Raw genomic sequence first — 27,857 nt, 5'->3', positions numbered from 1 at the left:
AAGCAGTTAAGGCCGAACGCTGGATGTTTCCAAGAAGATGATATGTATAGTTGTCGGGGCTTAAGGGATCAAAGGGTTTGGCTCTAAAGTGGGAAGAGGCTGAGCAGAATGATCAACCATGATCAAAGTGACTAGCGGAGAAGGATCAAAAGCTACAATGGCCTGCGCCTGTTCTTATTTTCTATGTTTCTATTCTGTTGTTGAAGGTGGAATAACAACAAAATGACGACAACTGACACAAAAAACAGCACGGTCTTATCACCACTGGATGACGATCCTATAACTCCTTACCAATTTGCAACATGGGAGCTGCTTCACTATGCAGATTGCAGCAGTTCAAGAAGGTGCAGAGTGATTTTGGAAGCTTCTGCAGTGGCTGCTCTGTCTCTCACTTTCAATCCAGTTTTCAAGTTGTTGAATGCCCTGAGAAAAGGAACATAGTATGTGAGAAATATCTTTGGAAGTTTGCTGATACTGGGGGAAGCAAGGGGTGGGATAGGGGCTGGAGGTACAGAAGTGGGTAAAGTTGTGGAAGAGGGACAATGAGAGAAACAACTGGCTGGATTTTGTGGTGGGGTGATGGGTGAAGAATAACCCCAGTATCCAAACCACACAGCCCCACCCTGTTCAGCTCTCTCCCTCCACTCTGTGGTCTTTCTCTGAGCCTCTGTCACACCAGCAGCCAGCTCAGCGTCAAAGATGTGCATTTGGCCCAGTTTTAAAGTCCTTCTGTTTGACCACGTTCTCTTCCAGACTTGCTGGCACCAGTTCTCAGATGCTGACCTTATTAATGGCCAAAAGAGTTGACACAGTTTTTGAATAAGAAACATCCTGCAATTAACTTCCAGGCCTGGCCTCAGGAACCAATAATTGATTTTGTATTTCTTTAGCACAACTGCTGCTCACAGTCCAGACGTCACCGTTCAACTCTCAGATTCAAGCCAAAATGATTTTTTAAAAATTCAGCGAGGGTGCTAACACAGGACACAGTGGAAAGACCTCTAACCAGTGAGTGCACATTGGAGTTCTGCTTTACTGAGAACACCCCTCATTGCTGTAATCACATTCTGAAGTGGCTTGACAGGGTAAAAGCTGACAGGACTTTCCCTCTCACAGGGCAGTCTAGGCCTATTTCAGGGAGGAAGCTTGAGGCTCTCTGCAACCTACACGCAGCACCAGAAGACCCCTGTTTGAGACCTCAACTGAACTACCATGCAGCCCTCTTGCTGGAATACAGCACCGAAGAGCCAGTGAGCTTGAAATGGATATTGGTTTCTCGGTGGTTGCCGGCGATGGAGACAGAGAGGCCCAGGAAGGAGGGAGAGGCATTAGAGATGGTTCAGGTGAACTTAAGGGCGGGGTGGAAGGTTTGAGCTCCTCATGAATGCATGAGGCGGCATCGATGTAGTCATCAATGTAATGGAGGAAGAGGTGGAGTTTAGGGCCCGTGTAAGTATGGAAGAGGGATTGTTCCACATAACCTACAAAGAGGCAGGCACAGCTTGGGTCCATGCAGGTACCCATGGCCACCCCCCTTGTGTGTAGGTAGTGGGAGGAATTGAAAGAGACGTTGAGGGTGAGGACGGTTTCAGCAAGGCGGATGAGGGTGTTGGCGGAGGGGACCTGGTTGGGACTGCGGGATAGGAAGAAGCGGATGGCCTTTAGGCCATCTGTATGGGGAGTGCGGGTGTATCGGGACTGGACGTCCATGGCAACAATGAGGTGTTGGGGACTGGGGAATTTTAAGTTTTGCAGGAGATGGAGAGTGTGGGTGATGTCACAGACATAGGTAGGGAGTTCCTGGGCTAAGGGTGAAAAAATGAATTCCAGTTAGGTGGAGATAAGTTCGGTGGGGCAAGAGCAGGCAGAGATAATGGGTCAACGAGGGCAGGCAGGTTTGTGGATTTTGGGAAGAAGATAGAAGCAGCCCTTGCAGGGTTGGGGAATGATGAGGTTGGAGGCTGTGGGTGGGAGTTCACCTGAGGTGATGAGGTTGTGGATGGTTTGGGACATGATGGTTTGGTGGTCGTGTGTGGGGTCATGATCAAGGGGGCAGGAGGAGGTGGTGTTTGAGAGTTGGCGTGTAAGCTCAGCAATGTAGAGGTCAGTGTGCCATACTACAACTGCGCCTCCCTTGTCAATGGGTTTTATGGTGAGTTTGGGATTGGAGTGGAGGGCTGCACGTTCTGCAGGGAAGAGGTTGGAGTGAGTGTGAGGGATGGAGAGGTTGAGGTGTTTGATGTCACGATGGCAGTTGGCGATGAAGAGATCAAGGGAGGGTAGGGGACCTTGGGATGGTGCCCAGGAGGAGGGGGTGCATTGGAGTTGAATGAAGGGGTCAGTAGAGGGAGGGTTAGGCTCACGGTTAGAGAAGTAAGCATGGAGGCAGAGGCCGCAGAAAAACTACTCAACATCTAAGCGTGACCGGTACTGATTGATGTGTGGGTGGAGGGGACAAAGGTGAGCCCCTTACTGAGGACTGACCGTTTGTCCTCAGTAAGGGGGAGGTCTGTGGGGATGGTGAAGACTCGACAGCAATCAGTGTTTCTGTCTCCTCTGGAGCTGCTGGCTGTGGGTGGAGTGACATCGGTGACGGTTGTGGGCGGAGTTGCATTGGCATGGGCAGAGTTGCATCGGTGGTGAGCAGAGCGCCATTTGCGTTGGTGGTGGGAGGAGCGGGGTAGGAGGAGGCAGCAGCGGTGACGGTAGGAATGTCCACAGTGTCTGTGGTGTTGGACTTGGAAATGGAGGCGGTGGCATTTGCTGTCCCAGAAACTGTGTATCCTGCGGTGGAGGATGTGACGTCATCCCTGGTTGCTACAAGAGTGGCCACATGGCCAATGTTGGCGGGCACATTGTGGGGAAGTTCTTAGGTAGGGTTGGGGTTTGGGACGTGGAGGAAGCCCGTTTTGGGTTGTAGGCACCAGGAAGTTTACTGTACTTACGGTTTTTTGTCTCCACTAAAGCTGAGTAGAATTGTGAGTTCAGGTTCTGGATCCTACGAAGAATAAAAAACAGGAGAGGTCCTTTGCATGTCTGAGAGAGGGAGGCTGTGAGCTGAGTTAGGCTGGATTGCAGTGCCTGGAGTTGCCGTCACATTGCTGCGAGTGTGTGTTTCAGGAGCCGCAGGGAAAAATGCTTCAGAAGTGTCTTAATGTTCTGGATGTAGACATTGTCACGCTTGGGGACAAATTGGGAAGGCTTGAATGTGGACTGTAGTCCCATGGGGATGATCAAGTTCCTTAGGCTGGTACTAAGGAAGGTAATGTGGCTGTAGTACCTGATTTGCTGCAGGACATGGTCAAGCAGTCTCAAGGCCGAAGAGGGCAGTTTCTGGACACTTTTTCAGGGTAATGGTGAGACTGCATTAGGCTGTGTGCATGATGAAATCAGAAGCCATCCAGAGATGATTGACTGAAGTGGTTCCTTTGAGAAGTATTTATCTTCAGAGGAAATCATGACCAGATTGGCCCTGGATTTATTGGACTTTAGGCAAATGACACATGACCTTGTTTAAACACAAAATATTCCGAGCAGTCTTTTCAAGTTGAATGCTGAAACAATATTTCCATTTGTCAAGAGATTACCACCAGTGGATGGACTGTAAACTGGAGAATATCTCAGGTAGACAATGGTGACTTATTTCTTTTACCCTTTCAAAGGATTGTGTGTTTATGGAAGTCTTTCCAGAGAGAGATGGAGGATAAATCATTGAATATTCTTAACGGAGAGTCAGACAGATTCTTGACTAAGAATAACACACCAGTGTTATAAGGGGTGGAGAGGAACGTTTATTTGAGGCCACATCATTCAAGAGCTCACCGCGTGGCGGACTTGGTTTGATTTTTCTAATCACTTACTCCTGATCCAAGTTTTCACATGGCCACGAAGGCGCTGCCTTTCAGAATGATGGGTAGAACTTCCAAATACGATTTTTAAACGACACTACGAAAATACTCAGGAAAGTTTCATGGTTTTTCAGCAAGATCAGAGACATAGAACAAAGTTTAAAATCTCAATAAAACGACTTTAGTAAACTGATTGGGCTGAATATATGTCTTTAATAGTACAGATTACTTTTATTTGTACTGTTGAGATGACTTTTGTTGGCAAGACCAGCATTTATTGCCTCTGTCTAATTTCAATTCAGAATATGTTGGTGAAACACAGGGACACTAACATATGTTTCATGGAGTTGTTCGGGATTCTGAAGTGTCAGTGAATGGACAATGATATAGATTCAAGCCAGGATGCTGTGTGGTCTTGGAGATTGTAATCCTCATCACTTGATGCTCACAATATATGGAAATTGTGATCAGAGATAATGGGAATTGCAGATGCTGGAGAATCCAAGATAACAAAGTGTGAAGCTGGATGAACACATCAGGCCAAACAGCATCTCAGGAGCACAAAAGCTGACGTATTATGGAAATTGTGAGACTGCTTTTTCTGTTTTCAAAAATTAAGGTCAGAGATCCATTCAGCATAAAAACAGGACCTTCAGCTCAACATGTCTATTCCAATCAAAAAAACAAAACTACATTAATCACACTTATCTTGAAGTCTACAGCTTCTGGGTATGGCATTTTGAGTGCTCTTCCAGCTGCTTCAAAAAATGCTGCGTTATCTTTAATTATCTGTGATGTGAGCTGTGATTTGTCTTTTTCTTTCACATTATGCATGAACTGCATTTTGCAAATATATCCCACAATATCAATGACAGCAATTAGCTCTATAAATCAATTTTTTTTCTGGAAAATCAGACTTTCTTTTTAATTCGTTTGGGATTTTAGTGTAGCTGGACCGGCATTAATTGACCTTGAAAACTTCCAGCTAGAAGTTCACCAAATTGGAAATGTAGTGGACACTGAAAAAGGTTACAGGGATGGAGGGAGCGGGAGCAAGAGCAAGGGAAGGGGAGCGATGGACATGGGGGAGGTTCGGAGAGCGTAGAGGAAGGGATGAGAAGCAAGTAAGTGAGGAACCGGGAATGAGGGGATGGGGAGCGAGGGACGGGGAGGGAATGATCAACCAACGGGAGGGAGGGATCGAGGCTGGGGAGGGAGGGAGCGATGGACAGAGAGACGGAAAAGGAGGAGGGAGCACAAGACAAAGTGAGGGAGGGAGGAACTGGGCAGTGGTATGTGGGATGGTGAGGTGGGAGGGAGGGAGTGAGGAACGGGGAGGGAGCGAGCGAGGGACTGGGGACCGGAGACCGCACGGGATGGACCACAAGTCAATTCTCCAGACAATGGACCAAGGAATGGTAGGTAGTTTAATTTGAGTAAATCTGAGGTGTTGCATTTTGGAAATCAAATTAGGGCAGAACTTGTACTCTAAATGGTAAGGCCCTGGGGAGTATTGCTGAGCAATGAGTCCTGGTGTGCAGGCGCTTGGTTCCTTGAAAGTGGATTCAGAGATAGATAGGATAGTAAAGAAAGCATTTAACATAGAACATAGAATATTACAGTGCAGTACAGGCCCTTAGGCCCTCGATGTTGTGCCGAAATGTGAAACAATCTGAAGTCCATCTAAACTACACTATTCCATTATCATCCATATGTTTATCCAATGACCACTTAAATGCCCTTAAAGTTGGGAGCCTACACCTGTTGCATTTGGTACAACTTGCCTATATTGGCCAGTGCATTGCGTGTAGTTGTTGGGAGGTCCTGTTGCGGCTGTACACTGGTTAGGCCACTTTTGGAATATTGCATGCAATTCTCGTCTCCCTGCTATCGGAAGGATTTTGTGAAACTTGAAAAGATTCAGAAAAGATTTATAAGAATGTTGCCCGGGTTGGACGGTTTGAGCTGCAGGGAGAAACTGAATAGGCTTTTGCCTGGAGATTCGGAGGCTGAGGGGTGACCTTACTGAGATTTATAAAGTCAGGAGGAGAATAGATAGAGACTAAGGGCATGACAATTGGTCAGATTGCAATTATGCTCCTCTTAGGAAACTGCTATAGCTGTTAAATTGTCCACATTGCCAGGTAGGTGTCAGAGTTGTGGCTGGAATGAAACAGCTTCCCCAGGGGCACAGCTTGTTGTGCAGCACAAGCCTTCAGTCCTATTTTAGGAATGGCATCAGGGCCAGTTATCTTTTTCATATTTGATTTTTGGACGGTGAGGTGAATCATCAACTCGATACTTCTGGCTGAAGATGGTGCGGACACTACATCTTTGAGGTTGCACTGATGTGCAGGGCTGTTCCTTTAGTTAGAATGGGGATATTTCTGGAACCCTCTCCTCTCGGGAGCTGTTTAACTGACCATGCAGATGGCCAAAAAGCTCTCCACTTCATCCTCTCCCGAGGGCTGACCTGTTGCCCTCCACTGATACCCTTGTCCACCGAACCAAACTCGGCCTTACCCTTAACAACTTCTTCAACTCCTCACACTTCCTACGGACGAAAGGGGTGGCCTGAGGGACCTGCATGCACCCAAGATATACCTGTCTCTTTGTAGGTTCTGTGGAACAGTACCTCTTCCACAGCTACACTGCAAAATCCGATGCCTCTTCCTGCATTTCATCGATAACTGTATCAGTGCTGCCTTGTGCTCCCACAAGGTGAGTGAACAGTTCATCCACTTTACTAACACCTTCCAACTCAAACTTAAGTTCACCTGAACCATCTCTGACCCCTCTCTCTCCTTCGTGGACCTCTCTGTCTCCATCTCTGTTAACCATCTGGAAACTAATATCTATTTAAAGCCCACCGATTTTCCCCCAGCTACTTCGACGACACCTCCTCTCACTTACCTTCCTGCAAGAATGTGACTCCCTATTCCCAATTCCTTCGCCTCTGCCGCGTTTGCCCCCAAGAAGAAGCATTCCACTGCCAGACATCCCAGATGTCCTCGTTTTTCAAGAGTGGTAATTTTCCCTCAACAGTAGTCAAAACACCCTCAACTGCATCTCTTGCATTTCCCGCACCTTGGCCCTCACACTCCATCCCTGCAATAAAAACAAAGACAGAATTCCCATTGTCCTCACGTATCACCAGATCAACCTGCAAATTCAATGCATCATTCTCCACCATTTCCACCACCTGCAATCTGACTCCACTACCAAGGATATATTAACCACCCCCACCCTTATCCTACTTTTTGGAGGGACCAGTCTCTCCATGACTCACTTGTTCGCTCAACACTCTCTACCAGTCGCTCCACACCCAGCACTTTTGCCTGAAAGCGCATAAGGTGCTACACCTGCCCCTACACCTCCCACCTCACCCCCATGCCAGGCCCCAAGAAAACCTTCCACATTAAACTGATGCTCACCTTCACATCCACTAATGTGATATACTGTATCTGCTGTTCCTGATGTGGCCTCCTGGACATTGGAGAAACCAAGCGGAGGTTCAGAGACAGCTTTGTGGAGCATGTACGCTCGGTTCATGACAAACAACACCTCCCGGTTGCGAATCACATCAACTCCCTCTCCCACTCCTTTGATTTGGGATAATATTCTGGCTGTACTTAGGGAGGATATTCCTATGAGTGTGATCAATGAAGTTATTTGGGTGCAATTGAGAAATAAGAAAGTGTTGACCACATTGTTGGAATTGTACTCCCCACCACAAAAATAAACAGTCAGTGGTTCAATTGAGAAGCAAATTTGTAAGGATATGACAGTTATCTGTAAAAATAATAAGGTGGCCACGGTAGGATATTTTAACTTTCCAAAAATAGACTGAGCCTGCCATAGTGTGAAAGAATTGGATAGAAAGAGGGTTTTTTGTGTATGTTCATGAAATTTTTTTTGTTCAGCATATTGATTTACTTCCAAGAGAAGGTTAAAGAAAGAATTAGACGTACTCTTGGGGAATAAGGCAGGGAAAGTAACTGAGTTGTCAGTGGGGTAGCACTCTGGGGCAAAAAAAATCCATAATTTTATTCATTTTAAAATAAGTATGAAAAAGAATTGACCTGATCTAAATGCTAAAGTTCTAAACTTCAGCAAGGTCATTTTGAACGATATTAGCCGTGAACTTTCAAAAGTTGATATGAGTGATATTCGCAAGCAAAGGGATGGCTTGCAATGGGAAATCGTCACAAATTTATAACGAAATTCCAGAGACAGTACACTTGGTTAGGATGAAAGGCAAGGCTGATAGGTGCAGGGAATGCTGGATGACTCGAGAAATTGAGGTTCGGATCAAGAAAAAGAAGGAGGCATGTGTCAGGTGTTGACAGCGGGGATTGCATGAATCCCTACAGGAGGCAAAGGACAGTTGGAGTATACTTAAGAAGGGAATCATGAGGGCAAAAAGTGGTCATGAGAGAGTTTCAGTAAATAGGGTTAAGGAGAAGTCAAAGGATTTATGCAAATACATTTTGGAGAAAAGAGGTATATAAGGAGAGAATGGGGCCCCTTTAAAAATCAGCAAGGTTGCCTATGTGTGGAACCGCAGGAGATGAGTGAGTTACTAAAATGAACAATTTGTATCTGTGCTTTCTGTTCAAAGCATATGAACCTGAGGGAACTCAGGAATAAACAGTAAGAAGTGTCCACGTTACGGAGGTAGTGGTGCTTGACCCTTAAAATGCATAAAGATGAATAAATCATCAGGATCGGATCAAGTATATCCTCGGCATTTATGGGAACCTAGGGAACTGACTTATGGGCCCCTTGCTGAGATATTTGTATCATCGATAGCCACTGATGAGGTGATGGAAGGCTGAAAGTTGGCTGACATGGTCCTACTATTTAAGAAAGGTGATCAGGGAAAGCTAGGGAACTGCAGACTGGTGAGGATGACATCAGTGATGGACACTTTGTTGGAGGGGATTTTCAGGACAAGATTTACATGTATTTGGAAAGGGAAGGGCTGATTGAGGACAGTCAACATGGCTTTGCGCCTGGGAAATTGTGTCTCCATAACTTGATTAAATTTGAAGAAATGACGAGAAGGATTGATGGAGGCAGAGTGTTAGATGTTGTCTATATCAGTTTCAGTCAAACATTCAACAAGTTCCACATGGTGGACTGGTTAGCAATGTCACATCACTTGGAATACAGGGAGAACGAACAATTTGAATAAAAATTGGCTCAAAGGAAGAAGACAAAGCACAGTGACAGAGTGCTTTTCGAAATGCAAACCTGTGACCAATGGTGTGCTACAAGGACCAGTAATGGGCCATTGTTTTTGTCATTCTATAATGATTTCACTTTTAAAACAGGACGTATAGTTGGTAAGTTTGCAGATGACACTAAAATTGGTGATGTAATGAACAATGAAGCAAGTTATCTCAGAGTAAAATTTGATTTGAATTTCCCACAGGTCCTCATTTTCACTATTCACCATGTTCCCTGCTATTTCTGGAAGAGTTTCTGTTCCTCCCTTCATGGAAACAGAACATCACATTCACTACACCAGGCAGAGCCGTTGTGTGTCATGTCGTGAATATATTGGAGGTCGGCACTCTGGCACATGATGGATAAGTCACCCACTGCTGCAAAGAAAGTTCTAGAATGAGATAACAATGTGAAGAGCTGGATGAAGTGCCCAGACCCGAAACATCAGCTTCCCTGCTTCTCTGATGCTGCCTGGCCACCTGTGTTCATCCAGCTCTATACCTAATCTCATATTCCAGCATCGGCAGTTCCTACTATCTCTGAGTAAGTTCTAGAATGAAACCAGTTCCCTTGATGCCCTTTGTCAGTACTGCCCTCTCCCTGATGCATACATCGTGTACTCTCTGAGTGTTGGAAATGCCTTCCTCTACTTAGTTTATTTTCCTGGCCGATAAACGTCATATCTCTACACAGTCGCAGTGGCCTGAAATATTAATGAGTCTGCTCTTAGTTGAAGCAGTTGATAATATAATTGCACAATTTTCTGCACCACAGTCGCGATAGCAGCAACACCACTATTGCTGCTGGAGGTGACTGGGGATGTTGGGGATGAGATGACCTTGTGGTATTCTTTCTAGTCTATTAATCCAAGGATCCAGGTAATGACCCACACCCGATTCAAATCCCACCACAGCAAATTGTGGAATTTGAATTCAATGAACTACATGGAATGATGAAACTATTCAGCCATCATTGATCATTGGGAAAAACCCACCTGGCTCACGAGTGGCCTTCAAGGGAGGAAATCTGCCACCCTCACCTGGTCTGGCCTACATGTGACTCAAGACCAACAGCAATGTGGTTACCTCTCAACTGCCTTTTGGAATGACCAAGCCAGCCACTCAGTTATATCTGTCACCACAAAGTCTCAAAGGAATGACACAGGACAGGCTTATATACCAGCAATGTACAGCACGTGGTCTGTAGTGATTCAAGAAAGCAGCTCACAGATATCTTCTCAAGGGCAACTAGGAAAGGGAAATAAATGCTGGCCCAGCCAGTCACACCCACATCCCATTCATGAATAAGTGAAGATGACCACAGACTGAGGGGACATTAATTATTTCAGACAGGGACTTCGAAGTATATCTACATGGGCACGACATTCAGGAATATGGGAAAAGGTGAAAAATAAATGTAATTTATTTCACATTTTATTTCCATCCCACCTGATCATCAACAATCCCTTTCTTTGTTTCTTGTTTTCCTCTAGCTCTATCTTTCAGCATTTATTCAACTCATTCCTTCTCCCCTTCAAAACAAACATCCCTGTCAACAAAATAAATCACAATAGTTACCAGCTGATTTCAGTTCTGATGTCTGTTCAGTGAACTTGAAATGCTAACTCTGTTTACATTTCATTAAAGCCTGTCAAACCTGTTCATTTTCCTCAGCACTTTGGTTCTTTTTGTTTCAGATCTCTGACATCTTTCTTTCTTTGATTTCAACGTGTTTTTTCATGGGATGTCAGAATCACTGGCAAGAGCAGCGTATGTTAACCATCGTTAATTACCTTTAACTGTGACCATTCCACAAGGCACTTTGGAGCCAAACACATTGTTGTGGGTTTGAATTCACACTTAATCCAGACCAAAATTTCTTTATCAGAGGAGATCAGTGGAATGAGATCGGTTTTTTTAGTCAAAATGGTGCTGATTTTATGGTTGTTATTACTGAAATTCACTTTCGTTACAATTCTGATCATTAGAATTTAAGTTCTACCACCAACTGTGGTGTGATTTGAAACAGTATCTTTAGAATAATAACCTGTGTCTCTGGAATTACCTGCTGAGTGACTTAACTGCTCTGACATGATGTTCTTATCGTTAATTACTTCAGAAACAAGAACAAAGGGTGTGATCAAATTATTTATAACTTAGAAGACTGGTCAGAAAAGAGCTGGAACTATAAAGTCTGAATTTTACCACGTCATAGATAATGGTTTATTCAGTAACAGTACAGAGGCAGAGGGGGAGAGTGGGGATTTTATGGAGCTGGTGTTGGACAGGTTTGGCGATGGAGACAATAGCGAAACATAAATCAATAAAGGCCTTCAATGATGTGAACAATTCTTGTTCTCAGATGCTTGTGAAGGATGAGTCTGAAATTCATGGACAATGAAGTGAGGTTTTAATTAAACTGAAGATAATAGATTCCATCTTTTCCAAATGTAGGCAACAGAAACAACAATAAAGTTGAATATACTTTATGGAAGTAATGACTGGACAGAGATAGAGAGACTTACCAGGAACACCAATAATAGCGAGAATGGGATAGTAACCAACTTGAATAACCCACAGTAGACCTAGTATCCGATATGGTAATGTCAACCTATAGTTGGTAAGAAAGTAAAGACCCGAGGATAAACCCCTGCCAATTGTTGTAACATCCCAGTCTATTGTTCTCAGACTCTGATCCATTGTTGTAACATCCCAGTCTATTGTTCTCAGATTCTGATCCATTGTTGTAACATTCCAGTCTATTGTTCTCAGACTCTGATCCATTGTTGTAACATTCCAGTCCATTGTTCTCAGATTCTGATCCATTGTTGTAACATTCCAGTCTATTGTTCTGAGATTCTGATCCATTGTTGTAACATTCCAGTCCATTGTTCTCAGATTCTGATCCATTGTTGTCACATTCCAGTCTATTGTTCTCAGATTCTGATCCATTGTTGTAACATTCCAGTCCATTGTTCTCAGATTCTGATCCATTGTTGTCACATTCCAGTCTATTGTTCTCAGATTCTGATCCATTGTTGTAACATTCCAGTCTATTGTTCTCAGACTCTGATCCATTGTTGTTACATTCCAGTCTATTGTTCTCAGATTCTGATCCATTGTTGTCACATTCCAGTCTATTGTTCTCAGATTCTGATCCATTGTTGTAACATTCCAGTCTATTGTTCTCAGATTCTGATCCATTGTTGTCACATTCCAGTCTATTGTTCTCAGATTCTGATCCATTGTTGTAACATTCCAGTCTATTGTTCTCAGATTCTGATCTCTCCGCCCCCTCTCTCTGCAGCTGCTGATCCCTGTTAGTGCTGTCGCTGATGCCTCACTTATACTATGGGATAACACACTGAATGGAGCCCCTGAGTAATAGGAAAGGGAAAGCCTCCTGTGACACAGTTCGAATCCATGGAGACTGACATCAATCACAGTCACCGAACAAACAGTTCCAGTTAACCCCTTTCAATCCACCTTCAGTGAACCTTCAGTTCACAATTAAAACTGGACTGGATTGCATGTTAATATCGTTGGTGATAGATCTTATATACCATTAGCAATTGCTCTAATGACGTCTGTCATGAGGGAGAATGATGGATGTTTTCATTTTTTAGGCTAAATGGCTCTGCCCTGTTGTCCCTGTGCAATGCTGTAACCACCTGCACCAACATCCTCCCCCTCCAAAAAAAACACAATCAAAATGTTATTACTGTGCTGATTACTCTGACACAGCCAACAACCACAAAAAAAATTGCTGGGCATAGTCAGGCTGACCTTGCAGAGTAAGTGTGGTTTTCTCGCTGCTGTAATAAAACAACAATGTATCTTCAACATGCAAAGTTCTTCATTGCAAGTTATGTGCTTTAAAGCAGTAACACTTACATTTCTTGATTCAATTGACCAAAACTAAAATCAAATGCAGCGTGTACAATGATGTTGTTCATTAAAGAGCATGGACTAAATAGTCAGGGACAGAATGAATGTGACAATGGTTCAGAGACAGAGAGGAATGGGGGCAGTGGCTGTAGAGACTGGAGAGGAGGACAGTGATATCCCAATGTCACCAGTATTTAACTAGCACTTATTCTGACAGACAGAATGAAATGCAAAGCAGAGCAAGTCAATACGTTATACTTGGGAGACGGAGTGCCAAACAACAATATGATCATAGTATGATAACTTTAAATGTGATGTAGGAAATTATGTATTATGTCTACACTTTTTAATCATGGGGTATGCCCAGGATATTCAAAATTAAGAGCAGATCAAGATTTCAAAATGTTAGGTGTATCGCGAGATGACAGAATAATAATAGTAGGAATATAGTTTATCCCCAGCCGGTACAGAGATGATGGGCTGAGTGACCACAGCTTTGCTGTAAATATTCTGAGATTTGTATGAAAAGTTTTCAGAGCCTGAGGGGAGATGCTTTCAGTGAAGGGCACGGATTGTGCCGTCATCTATTTCTGTTGTCTCATGAAGTGCAGCTGCCTCTAAAATTACTTTTATTCAAAATTGATTTCCAGATATTTATGCATTTAGGATGATATTTGCAATTTTTTTTGGAACTTAAAAGAAGAAACAGATACTGGGACATGATGAGTGTAATCGGCACAATGACACTAACGGAAACAGAAATGGATGATACTGTCAAAATCTCACCAAGCTGGGCCGGTCCAGAAAAGCAAAATGCTGGAGATTATGGAAATTTGAAACAGAAACAGAAATTGGTGGAGAGACACAACAGATGAGGCAACATCTGGAGACAGATTTTGAGTTAACATATCTAGTCTGTTATGAACCTGTTCTGAAAAAGTCATATTACAGATGCTGCTGGACTGGATAAGTTACATTCCAGAATTTCTTTCTTTCTTTTGGACTGTCACAATTTGTATGATCTGGATCAGAACAACAAAGCTGCCATTTGAGTTGGCCTTCAAGTACTTGTGAATGATCATTAAAGGAGACATTGCAAAGTTTCTATATTAAAGATCCCTAATATTTATGCCATGTCGCATTGAGATAAATTGCCAAGAATGGTTTGAACTCAGTGGCACTGATATCGCGTGATCAGTCCTCTGATTGAAAACGATGAGGATCCTTACCTCAATGTCATGCCATGCTTCTGATGTTGCTGGACTTACACTCATTTGGCAATGTCTTACCTTCCAAGACTTTAGTTTCAACTTTGAAACCATGAAGTATCTTGACATTCTTAATAAGACACACTCATCCATGGATTTTAGCAGCCACGAGCAAAGGCTGTGTTTATTTTTCATCATCAAGAGCTCTAGAGAACGTAACATGAAGCTGCCTTCCTGAAACGCTTCCAATCCAAGTGGTGCAGAAGTACACACAGAGCTGTTTATAAGGGGTTCCAAGATTGTGCAGGATTCTCTCCAATTTCCATTGATCACAGTTTTGCTTCGGGTCCATGATGCCGTAATGAGTGAAGTAGCATGGGCGGCATGGTAAGTTACTTCAAATGCTATTGGAACACCAGCTGAAACAATAAAGAGCGAAAGTACAGAACACTGTGCTCACTGTCTTCACAAAATTCCGAAGAATTTTCGGTACTGACTTCCGATTCTGTCAGGAGATGTTTGTCCTATTGTGATGAGGCTATTTGGTGTCTGGAATGCACTGCTTAGGAGGATGGCTGAGGCAGGTAACATGCCAAACTATTTGGATCAGCACCTGGTGGTGCAGTCTCAATGAGTCTTTTCTCAATTGTGATTCTATGTGGTAGCAGCCATGAAAGGTCTGATATATTCCAAAGTACTAGCCAATGGCACTTGTTTGTCTGTTCCATCAACTGTGTTCAGAAAGTTTTTCAAAACCGCATCTCTCAGAAAGTATCAGCACTTACTCAACCTGGGACAGCCCAGCTATCTCTGAAAACATCCAGCTTTTTTCAAATGGTCAGTGCCAGATTATTCCAGCTGTTTATCACCATTATTTTAATGAAACTGATAAAATGGATACAGCTTTCCCTTCATTCGAATAATGTATTTTAGCTGTTATGGTGTCATTCCTCAAAAGAACAATAAACTCCTTCTTCCCATGTGCATATTTTGATGATGTATTTGTTTTCCTGCCAGTTCTTAACCTCCACTCCCTTCCAGTACTGTTTCCATGATCCAGTTCCATGTTTGTGTCACTCGAATATGCATTGCCAAAGAGAGTGTTTCTGTTTGAGCCAGGATTGTGAATTCTCACAAACTAACAGAGCATATTGGCAAGAGATTAAAACATTTGCAACCCAACTGTACTGAAACCGAGTCCTCAGCACCGTTTCATGGTCCTCATTTATTGCAGTCGTCTATGTCGTTATTCGAAAAGATGTGGGCACCATTCAGGTTTAGCTGATGAATGGCTAACAAGAATAGTTCTTCAATGCTGTCCGGCAGGAATTATCTCCAACAGGAGACAAACCAAAAGCCCTCCCTTGATATTCAATGAGATAATCAACTTCCAGCAACAAATGTCCTGCATGTAACTATTCATCAGAAATTCACCAAATCATAGAGTCAGAATATTGTGAAGAACGGAAACAGAGGCTTCAGTTTCACCTCGTCCGTGCGAACTACATATCCCAAATAAATCTTGTCCCATTTGCGAGCATTTGGCCCATATCCCTCTAAACCCTTCCAAATCACATTCCCATCCTTTCATATGTTGTATTTGTACCAAAATCTAGCACTTCCCCTTGCAACTCATTCCACACACACACCACCCTCTGTGTGAAAAAGTTACTGCTGAGGTCCCTTCTAAATATTTTCCAGCTCACTTTAAACCCGCACCGTCTAATTTTGGACTCCCCGACCCCAGTGAAAACACCTTGTCTGGATGCCCTGTCTATTCCCCTCCTGACTTTACAAATATCAGTAAGGTCACCCCTCAGCCTCCGAATCTCCAGGAAAATGTTTATTCAGTTTACCCCTGCAGCTAAAACCTTCCAACCCTGGTAACACCCTTATAAATCTTTTCTGAACCCTTTCAAGTTTCACAACATCCTTCCAATAGCAGGGAGAGAGAATTGCATGCAATATTCCAAAAGTGGCCTAACCAGTGTACAGCTGCAACAGGACCTCCCAACTACTATACACAATGTAAAGACCAATAAAGGGAAGTTGTACCAAATTCGTTCTTTACTGTCCTAGCTGCCTCTGAATCCACTTTCAAGGAACTATGCGCCCACTAACAGGACACATTTTCCAGCAATACTCCCCAAGGGCTTACCATTGAGAGTATAAGTCCTGCCCTAATTTGAATTCCAAAAAACAGCACATCACATTTATTCAAATTAAACTCTATCTACCACTTCTTGGCCCAGTGGCCCATCTGATCAAGATCCCATTGTACTCTGAAGTAACCTTTTTTCAGTGTCCGCTAAATTTCCAATTTCGTGAAATTCAGGCTGGAGGTTTTCAAGGTCAATTAGGGCTGATCGAGCTACATTAAAATCCGAAATGAATTAAAAAGAAAGTCTGATTTTCCAGAAGATTACAAAGCAGTGTAGACATTTTTAAAGATCTATCGAGCTAATCACTGTCTTTGATGTCGTGCGATATATTTGCAAAACGCAGTTCAAGCATAAAGTGAAAGAAAAAAGCCAAATCTCAGATCACAGTTAATTCAAGGTAACTCAGCATTTGAGAAGCAGCATGGAGGAGCACGCAAAATGCCAGAGCCTACTGGCTGTAGACTTCAAGGTAAGTGTGATTAATGTAGTTTTGTTTGTTTGACTGGAATAGGCATGCTGAGCTGAAGGTCCTGTTTGTTTACTGAATGACTCTCTGACCTTAATTTTTGAAAACAGAAAATACAATCTTACAATTCCCATATGCTGTGAGCATCAAATGTTGAGGATTACGCTGTCCAAGGCCACACAGCATCCTGGTTTGGATATATATGATTGCCCATTCACTGTCACTTGCTCAGAATCCTATACTTCTCCATGAAACATATCTGTTTGTGTCCCTGGGTTTCACCATCATATTCTGAATGGGAATTAGACAGAGGAAATAAATGCTGGTCTTGTCGATGAAACTCATCTCACCAGAACAAATAAAAGTAATCTGTCCTATTAAAGACATATATTCAGCCTGATCTGTTTACTAAAGCAGCTTTAATGACAATTTAATTTTGTTCTATGTCTCTGATCTTTTTGAAAAACCATGAAACTTTCTTGAGTATTTTCATCGTGTCGTTCAAGAATCGTATTTGGAAGTTGTACCCAACATTCTGAAAGGGAGAGCCTTCGTGACCACATTAATTCTCTCCTTATTTTCCGGTTTCTAAAGACAATAGACGTAGAAACTTGGATCAGAAGTAAGTGATCAGAAAAATCAAACCCAGTCTGCCATGCCATGAGCTCTTGAAAGATCTCGATGTGGCCTCAAATAAACGTTCCTCTCCACCCCTTACAACACTAGTGTGCCATTCTTAGTCAAGAATCTTTCTGCCTCTCCCTTCAGAATATTCAATGACTTATCCTCCATCTCTCTGTGGAAAGACTTCCATAAGCACACAATCCTTTGAAAGAGTAAAAGAAATAAGTCACCATTGTCTAACTGAGATATTCTCCAGTTTACAGTCCATCCACTGTTCACAAATGGAAATATTGTTTCAGCATTCAACTTCAAAAGACTGCTCGGAATATTTTGGGTTCAAACAAGACCATGTGTCATTCACCTAAAGTCCAATAAATCCAGGGCCAGACTGATTATGATTTCCTCTGAAGATAAATACTTCTCACAGGAATCACTTCAGTCAATCATCTCTGGATGGCTTCTGATTTCATCATGCCCACAGTGCTCTCAATGCAGTCTCACCATTACCCAGGAAAAGCATTTAAAAAACTGCCGTATTCGGCCTTGAAACTGCTCTGCCACATACTGAAGCAAACCAGGTACTAGAGCCACGTTACCTTTCTTAGTACCTGCCTATGGAACCAGATCATCCCCATTGGACTACAGTCCACATTCAAGCCTTCCCAATTTGGCCCCAAACGTGACAATGTCTACATTCAGTACATTGAGACCCTTCAGAAGTGTTTCTCCCTGCGACTCGTGAAACACACACTTGCAGCAATGCACCAGCATCTCCAGGCACTGCAATCCAGCCTACCCCAGCTCAGATCCTCCCTCTTCCAGACCTGCAAAGGAGCTCTCTTGTTTTTTTTTATTCTTCGTAGGATCCACAACCTGAACTCACAATTCTACTCAGCTTTAGTGAGCACAAAAAAACCATAAGTACAGTAAACTTCCTGATGCCTATCACCCAAAACGGGCTTCCTCCACCTGCCAAATCCCCAACCCTACCCAGGAACTCCCACACAATGTGCCGGCCGCCATTGGCCATGTGGCCACTGTCGGAGCCACCAGGAAAGATGTCACATCCTCCAACGCCGGATATACCGTTTCTGGGACAGCGAATGCCACTGCCTCCATTTCCGAGTCCAACACCATAGACACTGAGGACACTCCTCCTGTCACCGCTGCTGCCGCCTCCTACCCTGCTCCGCCCACCACCAACACCTACGGCGCTCCACCCACCGCCGATGCATCTCCACCCACTACCGCCGTACGCAACTCTGCCCACCGCCTCCACAGCCAGCAGCTCCAGAGGAGACAGAAACACTGAGCCCTACCGAGTCTACACCATCACTTCCTTACTACCCCTCTTACTGAGGACGAACGGTCAGTCCTCAGTAAAGGGCTCACCTCTGTCCCCCTCCACCCACAATTCAACGAGTTCCGCTCATGCTTGGATGCTGAGTAGTTTTTCCACCGCATCCGCCTCCACGCTTACTTCTTTAATCGTAAACCTAACCCTCCATCTATCGGCCCCTTCTCCTTCCTCCAACGCACCCACCCCTCCTGGACACCATCCCAAGGCCCCCTGCCCTCCATCAACCGCTTCATCAATAACTGCCATCATGACATCAATTGCCTCAACCTCTCCACCCCTCTCACCCACTCCAACCTCTCCCCTGCAAAACGTGCAGCCCTCTGCTCCAGTCCCAGCCTCACCATAAAACCCATGGATAAGGGAGGCGCAGTTGTAGTCTGGTGCACTGACCTCTACATCGCTGAGGTTACACGCCAACTCTCCAACACCACCTCCTACTGCCCCCTTGATCATGACCCACGCCCGACCACCAAACCATCATCTCCCAAACCATCCACAACCTCATCACCGCAGGTGACATCCCACCCACAGCCTCGAACGTCATTGTTGCCCAGCCCCGGAGTTCTTGTACAATATGTACATATTTCTCTTCTTAGGTTCCCTCAGCATGTGTTAACGTTGTTCATGTGCCCTGAGAGGATGAGCCCATGCTCTTTATCCAGTCAACTTAAACAGGTGAAGATGTCAGATTTAAACCAAAGCCGGAGGAGATTGTCCCTTTCCGTGTATTTTCACATGACAATATTCAGCTGTGAATGGCATGTGTTTGAAATGTAGGATGAGATTGAAATTCTCACTGAGTAACACTGAAACAGCAAAGTTCCCCAAGTTACTGTGATTGCGTGGTTTAAGAAATGCCCTAATGGATGGGCAAAAAACAGTGTGTAGTGAAACAGATCTTGAGTTAAAATCCGAGTGGTGCGTGAGCTTTACAATGAAGATTCCTCGTTTCAAAATCTCTGAAATGCCATATTGTTGATTTAAATAGCAAAGATTCCGCCCCCCCCCCCGACTCATTCATGGAATGAGGGTATCACTGGCTCGGCCAACATCTGTTGCTCATTGCTAATTATCCACCATGTTTGCTCTGGGTCTGGAGTCAGATGTAGGCGCGATCAGGTAAGGAGCAAAGATGCCTGTGGAACATGAGAGAACCAGATGTGTTTTGGTCCCCTGATGATGGATTTATGGCCATCATTACATTCTTAATTCCAGATATTTATTGAATTCAAATCCCATCATCTTCTGGGGGTGATATTTGAACCTCAGTCTCCAGATCATTACCTGGCTTTCTGAATTAACAGTCCAGCGATGATACCACGTGGCCATTACTTGCCATGTCTGTGCAGAGAACTGACCATGGTTCCTATGTTTGAGTGCAGACAGTTATCATTCGGTGCTGGCACTCCTGACACCTGTTTTGTCCCCATCAGGGAATGGTTTCCTGCTAACAATTAATTCATCCGGAGGTTTGGTAGGAATAACAAGGTGAGACAGAATAAACTGCAGCCTTGCTGTGGAATATCGTGGTAATGAGACAGGCACCAAAAACTGATCACCCTCATTCTCTGCTGTCAGCATTCATTCATTTTACACCAACAGTAAAAACATCACAGTAATCGTCTAATTGTGGTATTTTGTTTCTATTCTGGTGGATTAGGGATACTATTTAGAAGTCTAAACACTCATCATGTTTTGGGGGAATAAATGTCTCCTTGCCTCAGTCCCTCAGTGACAGAAACACTATTTGGAGAATGCGAGTCCAGTTCCAGGCTTTACACTCGGGGTGGGAGTGGTGCTTGTGGTGAGGAAGCCTCTCAGCAGCTCCACTCTCAAACACTCCCCAATTTTCAGACTTTTCAAACATCAGAAAAGAGAAATGAGGGATATAGACGGACGAATATAAAAGGGGCTGAGGTGAATGCCTAGAGACTAAGAGAGACAAATAGAGATGCATATTGAGGTAGACACTAAAAGGCCCAATTCTCCATTCGACACCGCGGCTAACTAACTGAAAGGAAAAGGCAAATAAAACCATTTAAGCAGAGCCTTTCACCACCTGAGGGTGAAGGAAGCAGCATTACAACCGATAAAAGCCTCTTAAAGTTGTAAAGTTGATGACTGAAAACGAATGCGATATTTTGATAAATATACTGATTCGACAGCTGAAAGTGATAATTTCCCTGACATTATAATATAGAAGGGCAAAACTGAACTGGGGTTCGAACGAACGGTCAGTGGATCTGAAATGTTAACTCTGTATCTCTCCACCAGTGCTACCAGGGCTGCTGCATTTCTCTGTCAGTTCCTGTTTTTATTTCAGATTTCCAGCATGTGCAGTTCTTTGTTTCACATTAGCTTGAATATCGTTTGGGACACAGTTAGTTACCTCACAGCCCCTTTCCTTCTCCTCACAGGGGAGGCGATGCAATCGGTTGTTGGAAGAACCCATCTGGTTCACCGATGCCCTTTAGGGATGGAAACTGCCACCCTCACCTGGTATGACCGACATGTGACTCCAGACCCACAGCAATGTGGTTGATTGAATTAATGCTGCCGAGCCAGTGGTGCCAGTTAATGAATAAAAGTACAATGAGTCAGCAAAGCTGTTGTCACAAAAAGCTGGGAGGGAAGGACTTCCACTCAATAGGTCAGACCAGGTCCATGGTTCCAAAAGCTACAAATCCAAACCACTAGACAACCAGGGAACGCATCGGAGATGCTTGTATTATTTCTCAACAACACTGTTTTTGCCTTTCCATATTTGCTCCTTTTGGCGACAGATCACTTTGTCCCTGTATTCGAATTTTTATAGCATGGAAAATGAGCATCTGGCCCATTGTGTCAGTGCATGTAATCAGACATTTATCTTTTCTACTCTTAGTTTCCAGCTATTGGCCCACCACGTTGTGCGTTCTGATGTATCAAGGGCAGATATCAATGAGATTAGCTATGCAATCTACAAACTGGACTGAGTTTTCGTGACAGTAAACCTGTGTTACAGCCCACTCACGGAACACATCCTCAAGTTTGGCCACAGCCTGAAACACACAGACACATCCCCGAGCTTGACAGAGGCCTCAGGATTACACCTGCTCCAGGTGCTTCACGTTCACTTTCTGTCCCCACACGTTTCCCGGCAGAGGCAGCGTTACATGGACCACAAGCCAGTTCTCCAGGCAATGAGAACTGTTGTTGTGAGCTTGGAAATGAAACAGACAGTGAGCTGAAAATGTCCCAAACCCTGCTCATGTGCAACTTCTCATTTCTGATCACTTCAGCCCTTGGAATCTGACAACAAAAACATTCCTGATTTGGAAGGAGATGTCAACTTGCAAGTGTAGAAAAACTGTTAGCTGCATTGAAGCCAGGCAGGACATGAACATACAATTATCTAATCCACAGTCAGACACGTTATACATTACACCACTGGCCCACTGTGTGCAAGCAGTTTCTTGTCAAATTGTGATGTTAACATGGACCAAGGTGGAAATGTGATTCAGGAGGTGAGCACCGGCAAAGGGAATCTCTGTTACTGCTTCAGTTCAATGGGCCCCACTTTGCAAAGCAGTAAATTTCACTTGCAAAAGAAACAAGTTTGTCCTCAGATGCCTGCTTCACTGTCACCTCTTTCTCCACTGAGACTTGCCATCATTTTATTCAGTTACTGTGCGAGTTTATGAACCAATCCAGTGAACATAGTTTCAGACTATTACTAACCCTAAAACTTCATCAGGTGAAGTGGATGTATGTGACATATTCGCAGCAAACACCCTTTGAAAACATGGACTGAAATCGATTTCATAAAGAACCACCCCCGTACTCTCCCGAACATTAAACAAAATCATCAGAGGCAACAACGGCTCTTGCAAGAATCACGCCAGCAACTTCTCACATTTCCAACAGCCACCTGATATGAGAAACAGACCACAAGACCAATGACGCAGTCTGCTGCCTGCCTGCAGCAGGAGTTAATATCTGACACCAACAGCCCCAAGTTAAGAGAATCTGAGTGAAACACTCACTCACTGAGAGACATCCCCAATGGCCCTGAGTTGCGGGGCTGCAGACAGTACAACATGGAAGGGAGGGTTAATAATGAGCCATTGTTTCTCCCCCACCCGCTCCCTCACAGAGACAGGGAGAGTGACGTGATAAACCCATGGTGTCATTCACATTCACATTCAGCCCATCGAGCCCACAGTGACTGTCTGCCTCTTGTATTTCTCTGTAGTTATTCACAATCTTTGATATCTGTCCCTAATAATGGTGAACTCTGTCTGTGTCATGTTGCAGTCTCTGACATCCTGATCGTTTTGTCATTCACATCTGAAACAGCGTGGGGAGTTACTGCCAGGCATGAAAGCAAAAACTGCAAGTGATGTGTTCCTGCTGAAACAGTTTATCCCCATCTCAGAGTGGAAGATTTACAATTCAGTTCGAATAAGACCATCAGACCTTCACAAGTGTATCAGCTCACCTGTGTGAACTTGGCCAGTGCATCCACATGACATTCTTATTTCAGATGAAGCTGAGGGAAGCAGAGAGCTGATTAAAATGTATGGTACAGGCCAAAACACTCACACAAAGCAAATGGCAGAGGATAGTTTTGACCCATTGACCTTTGGGTTATGGGCCCAGCACACTCCTGCTGCACCACTCTGCTACCTTGATACATTATGTTGTCAGGCTAGTATTCAGCTTTTCATCTGGACTGCAGCATTTTCATTCAAGGATGATGTTAAAATGTCTTCACTGTTGTTTTGGCACACAGACGTGTCACAGCTGTGTAATATAATCTGTCTAATTTCTCACATTCTGTTGGTCGATCTATAATTTCGCTCAAAATCACAAAACTTGTCACAGCTCAGACGGAGGCCATGCACCCTACCTTAGTTATGCTGCGTCTCCACAGTAAGCAAATAATTCTCTCTTTTAGAATCAATCTTTTGCCTTCTCCCTGTAACATCTCCATGCTCTTCATGACTTGGAAAGCTTCATTCGGATCACGTTACAGCCTTCTGTTCCCCAAGAACTGTCTAATCTTTCCAACCCACCTTCATTTCTGACACACAGGTACATTTTAAACCTTCAATATTTGGACCTATCTTCGATGCTCCATACTCGCAACCCCTTCAATGCCTTCCAGAAACAATTCGTTTGCTGCAATCTGACCTGTTTTGTTCTTCCAGTCGCCTCTTTGTCTACTATTCACATGAACTTGTTCAGTGCTATCACCAATCACTTTGCGTTCCTATTTTCTGAAATTTCACACTCACAGTTGAGAAATACTTCAGCCTAAGGATCCATTCAGAGTCGGATTGCCTCTGTGAACCTTCTAAAACTCTTGTTCTTCCTTTGAACAAGTGTATCCCTTGGCCATGTTCATTGCAATGGGACATCTACCCTATCCCAAAGTCAGGCAGTTTGACTTCACAAACGAAGCTGACTACAACTGATTAGTGGTCTCCACCACAGAAAAAGACAGTTCAGCCCATCGGGTCTAACCAGTTTAACTCAAGACCTTGATTGTTCTCGGAACAAAACCAAAATTGCTGGAAATGTTCAACAGGTCTGGCAGTATTTGTGATGAAAAATCAGAGCTAACGTTTCGGGTCGGGTGATCCTTCCTTAAAACTGACTGTTTTTGTCTTATTTCCCAGCACATGGCTCACAGCCTCACCATGGTTGGACCTGCAATTGGATATCTTAAAGGTCTAATTTTTATGAAAGTTTGTGCTCGTTCTGCAATGGCACGTAGTGAATTGCCTTCTCCCAGCATTGGTGGGCGGAGTGAAAAGTTTTGTTCCCAATGCTTTGATTCTTGTCACAAGCAAAATGAAGAGAGTAAGCAGCCCTCACATTTGATCCCAGATTCCTCCCATAGTCAGCAAGATTTGGAGCAGCACAGGAAAGCCCCCCTTGATTTTAAATCCATTGCCTTAACCACTTGCCCATGACGACTGGGACAATGATGATACCATGTATCTTTTCAGGTCGCTTTCCGTGGCTTGTTGAGCTGTGGCAGAATGAATTACTGCTGGGTTTTTTAATCCAATAACTTCACAGATTTCTAAAATTTTAAATTTGGTACATGGTGATTCTGGTTGTTTCATTTCAATAGATAAAATAAACGTTCATTCACAAGCAAAATATAAATTGCAGGAAAAAAACTCAGCAGATCTGGGAGCATCTATGGGCCACAAATTTGAGTCAACGTTTCAGAACTTCTTCAGAACTCTGTTTTCTCCTATCTGTAGTGCAGTTTGTGTTTTTGTTTCTGATTCCAAGCATTCCCAGCTCTTTATGGCAGCGAGGAAAACAACATTGAAATACCTTTGAGGCCACTCACCAGACAAGGTTTCCGTTTGGGCAACATTTTCCTGACTGCATTAAAACCCATAACTGTACAGTCAAAAGGGAACTGGGAGAGTGAGAACAGCACTTGTTCCTTCCTCAGTGGCCTCAAACCGACAGCTTCACATTTCACAGTCAAACGCGACAGCCAATTGCACCATAGAAAATTGCAAGCTCTTGCAAGAGCCCTTAAAGCGGGCTTGGAGTGAATTCAAACTTCCAACTACTTCACTTGGAATGGTAATTGTCTGTAACAGCTGTACTTTTCCAAAATTGAAAAATGGAAAGAGAAACAGAGATGAGGCTTTGAGTCCAGCTGGATTCTTGTTCAGAACACGTGTTCCCTGAATATCAACACATTGCCCTACCTGAGAAAACATGAGCTTGTTTTGACAGAAACATCGAGAGCAGGATTTAAACCTGTGCAGGGAAACACCAATAGATTTCTAATCCATCACCTTAACCACTCAGCCATGACTACAGTCTGCTGACTGACTTTTAATATTTGTCATGAAATGTATCTGACCGGAAAGGCAAGTATTCGATTTGTGATATGTGTGTCATGACCCTACTATTTACTGTCACCCTGCACTTGATCAGAACGGAGTCGGCTGTTTTGGGATTGAATTGAACTAAACACATTGATGAACAATAGAGTGGATGGAAAGGATCCATTTCCATGAGCAGAGCGATTAATTATCAGGGCAATGGATTGAGAAAGAATTATGTCCTTGTATTTTAATTGCACCTTTCACTGCTATCTAAATCACAGCCAATGAAGTACGTTTGGAGCAGATTCGTCTTTGGCAAATCTAACGTGTAAATCAGGGCAGTTGGTTTAATGAGAGGTCCAAAACCAAAATGCTTTAAATACATACAACTGGTGCTGGAGATGCCGATGAGTTCACACTGAACTTTGGAGGCTGGTTGTGCTCTGATTTATACTCGGGTGTGTTATCTCAGGGAAACGAGTTGCTGATTTAAATCAGAAATAAGATGGATGTTCGCACACACTGGGAGAAGCAAATCTGTGAAAATCTTGAAAACAGAGTCTGTCCTGGCTCAGTATATTCAAGGCTGAGACAGACATTTAATCATTTTGGTTGTCAAGGGCCACGTGGATCAGGCAGAGGAGCGATGTTGAGGATTACCAAATCAATCATGACCTCATTAAAAGGAGTAGCTGACCTGATTGGCCAAATGGCTTCCATCTGCTCCAATTGCTTATCTGTCATGTGGAAGAAGTTAGAGCTCAATGTACAGGAAGATGTAGCAGAATATTCACCAAAGATGACCGCCGTCAAAATGAGTCAACATCATTTTCTGAAAAGAAACCTGCCTTGACAATTTTCCAAGAGTTGTTTGTTAATATTAAAAACAGATTTCATAAAGGAAGCCCATAGGTGAAGTGTACTTGACTTTTACAGACCACTCAAAAAGGGGACCTTTTACATGACATAGCACAGGATCAGAGTTCAGTGTGTTGGGTAATAAATATGCATGGACTTCCTATTGTTTAATTAACAGAAGACACAGCATTGGGATGAGTGTTTTTATTTTAATTTGAAATACCCATCTCCACAACCCAACCACCGTACTCTTAAGTACACTATTTGATGGGCACTATTCTCTAGGAGATCTTTTCAGTTGATGTAATTCATTAAACCTGCCACATTGTACATTACTATAACTAAATTAGCCACATCCCTAATCCTACCCCCCATGTATCTTTTGCCTGTTTGGAAAGTTACGGAACATTTTTCTCTGAAAGTTATCACCTTCAGCCAAGCAATGTCCTTGTGCTTGTTTGAAAGTTCTGGCGATGAAGCATTCTGCCAAATGACTTTGGCAGTCCGCATGGGGAACCACACGATGGGATCCACCCTCTCCTTTTCCCGAAGGGTCTCGAGGATACTATGTGCTGACCACTGCCTGACGGCCTTGTGGTCAAAGGTGTTTCCTTTCAAAAATTTCTCCACAAAGGACGGTCCACGTACTCGGAGCGTTCCGCGGCAACGAGGCCAGGCCCATCCTTCGCAACACCGGGGACAGGTAGAACCTCAGTAAGTAGTGACACTTGGTGTTTGCGTACTGAGGATCTACGCACAGCTTGATGCAGCCGCACACAAAGGTAGCCGTCAGGGCGAGGGTGGTGTTCGGTACGCTCTTTCCCCCATTTTCCAGGTCTTTGTACATGGTGTCCCTGCGGACCTGGTCCATCCTCGACCCCCAAATGAAGTGGAAGATGGCCCGGGTGACCGCAGCGGCGCAGGTCGAGGGAATAGGACAGGCCTGCACCACATACAACAGTACCAAAAGCCACTTGCACCTGACAACCGGGTTCTTACCCGCGATGAAGAGGGACCGGAGCGTCCACCTGCCCAGCTTCTGCTTCAATTTGGTGATATGCTCCTCCCAAGTCTTAGTGCACGCCCCAGCTCCACCAAACCAAACACTCAGCACCTTCAGGTAGTCTGTCCTGACGGAGAAGGGGATGAAGGAGCGGTCGTCCCAGTTCCCGAAGAACATGACATCGCTCTTACCCTTATTGACCTTGGCACCCGAGGCCAGTTCAAACCGACGATCGGTGCAGAAGACGGTGACATCGTCCATGTACAGGGAGGTCTTGACCTGAAGGCCTCCGCTGCCTGGGATAGTCACGCCCTTCAGGCTCATGTCCTTCCTGATGGATGCGGCAAAGGGCTCCACACAG

General features: G+C 44.0%; 1 long non-coding RNA gene across 1 annotated transcript in view; it reads left to right on the top strand.

Annotated features, from left to right (window-relative positions):
* Positions 1–27,857, top strand: part of LOC132210183 (uncharacterized) — a 140,814-nt gene that overhangs the window by 73,359 nt on the left and 39,598 nt on the right. The gene's annotated exons all lie outside the window — the stretch shown is intronic.

Source organism: Stegostoma tigrinum, chromosome 11 (assembly GCF_030684315.1).
Source record: "Stegostoma tigrinum isolate sSteTig4 chromosome 11, sSteTig4.hap1, whole genome shotgun sequence".
Classification (NCBI taxonomy): Eukaryota; Metazoa; Chordata; class Chondrichthyes; order Orectolobiformes; family Stegostomatidae; genus Stegostoma; species Stegostoma tigrinum.
The sequence above is the reverse complement of the archived record's forward strand: the minus strand, read 5'-3'. Positions and strand labels throughout refer to the sequence as shown.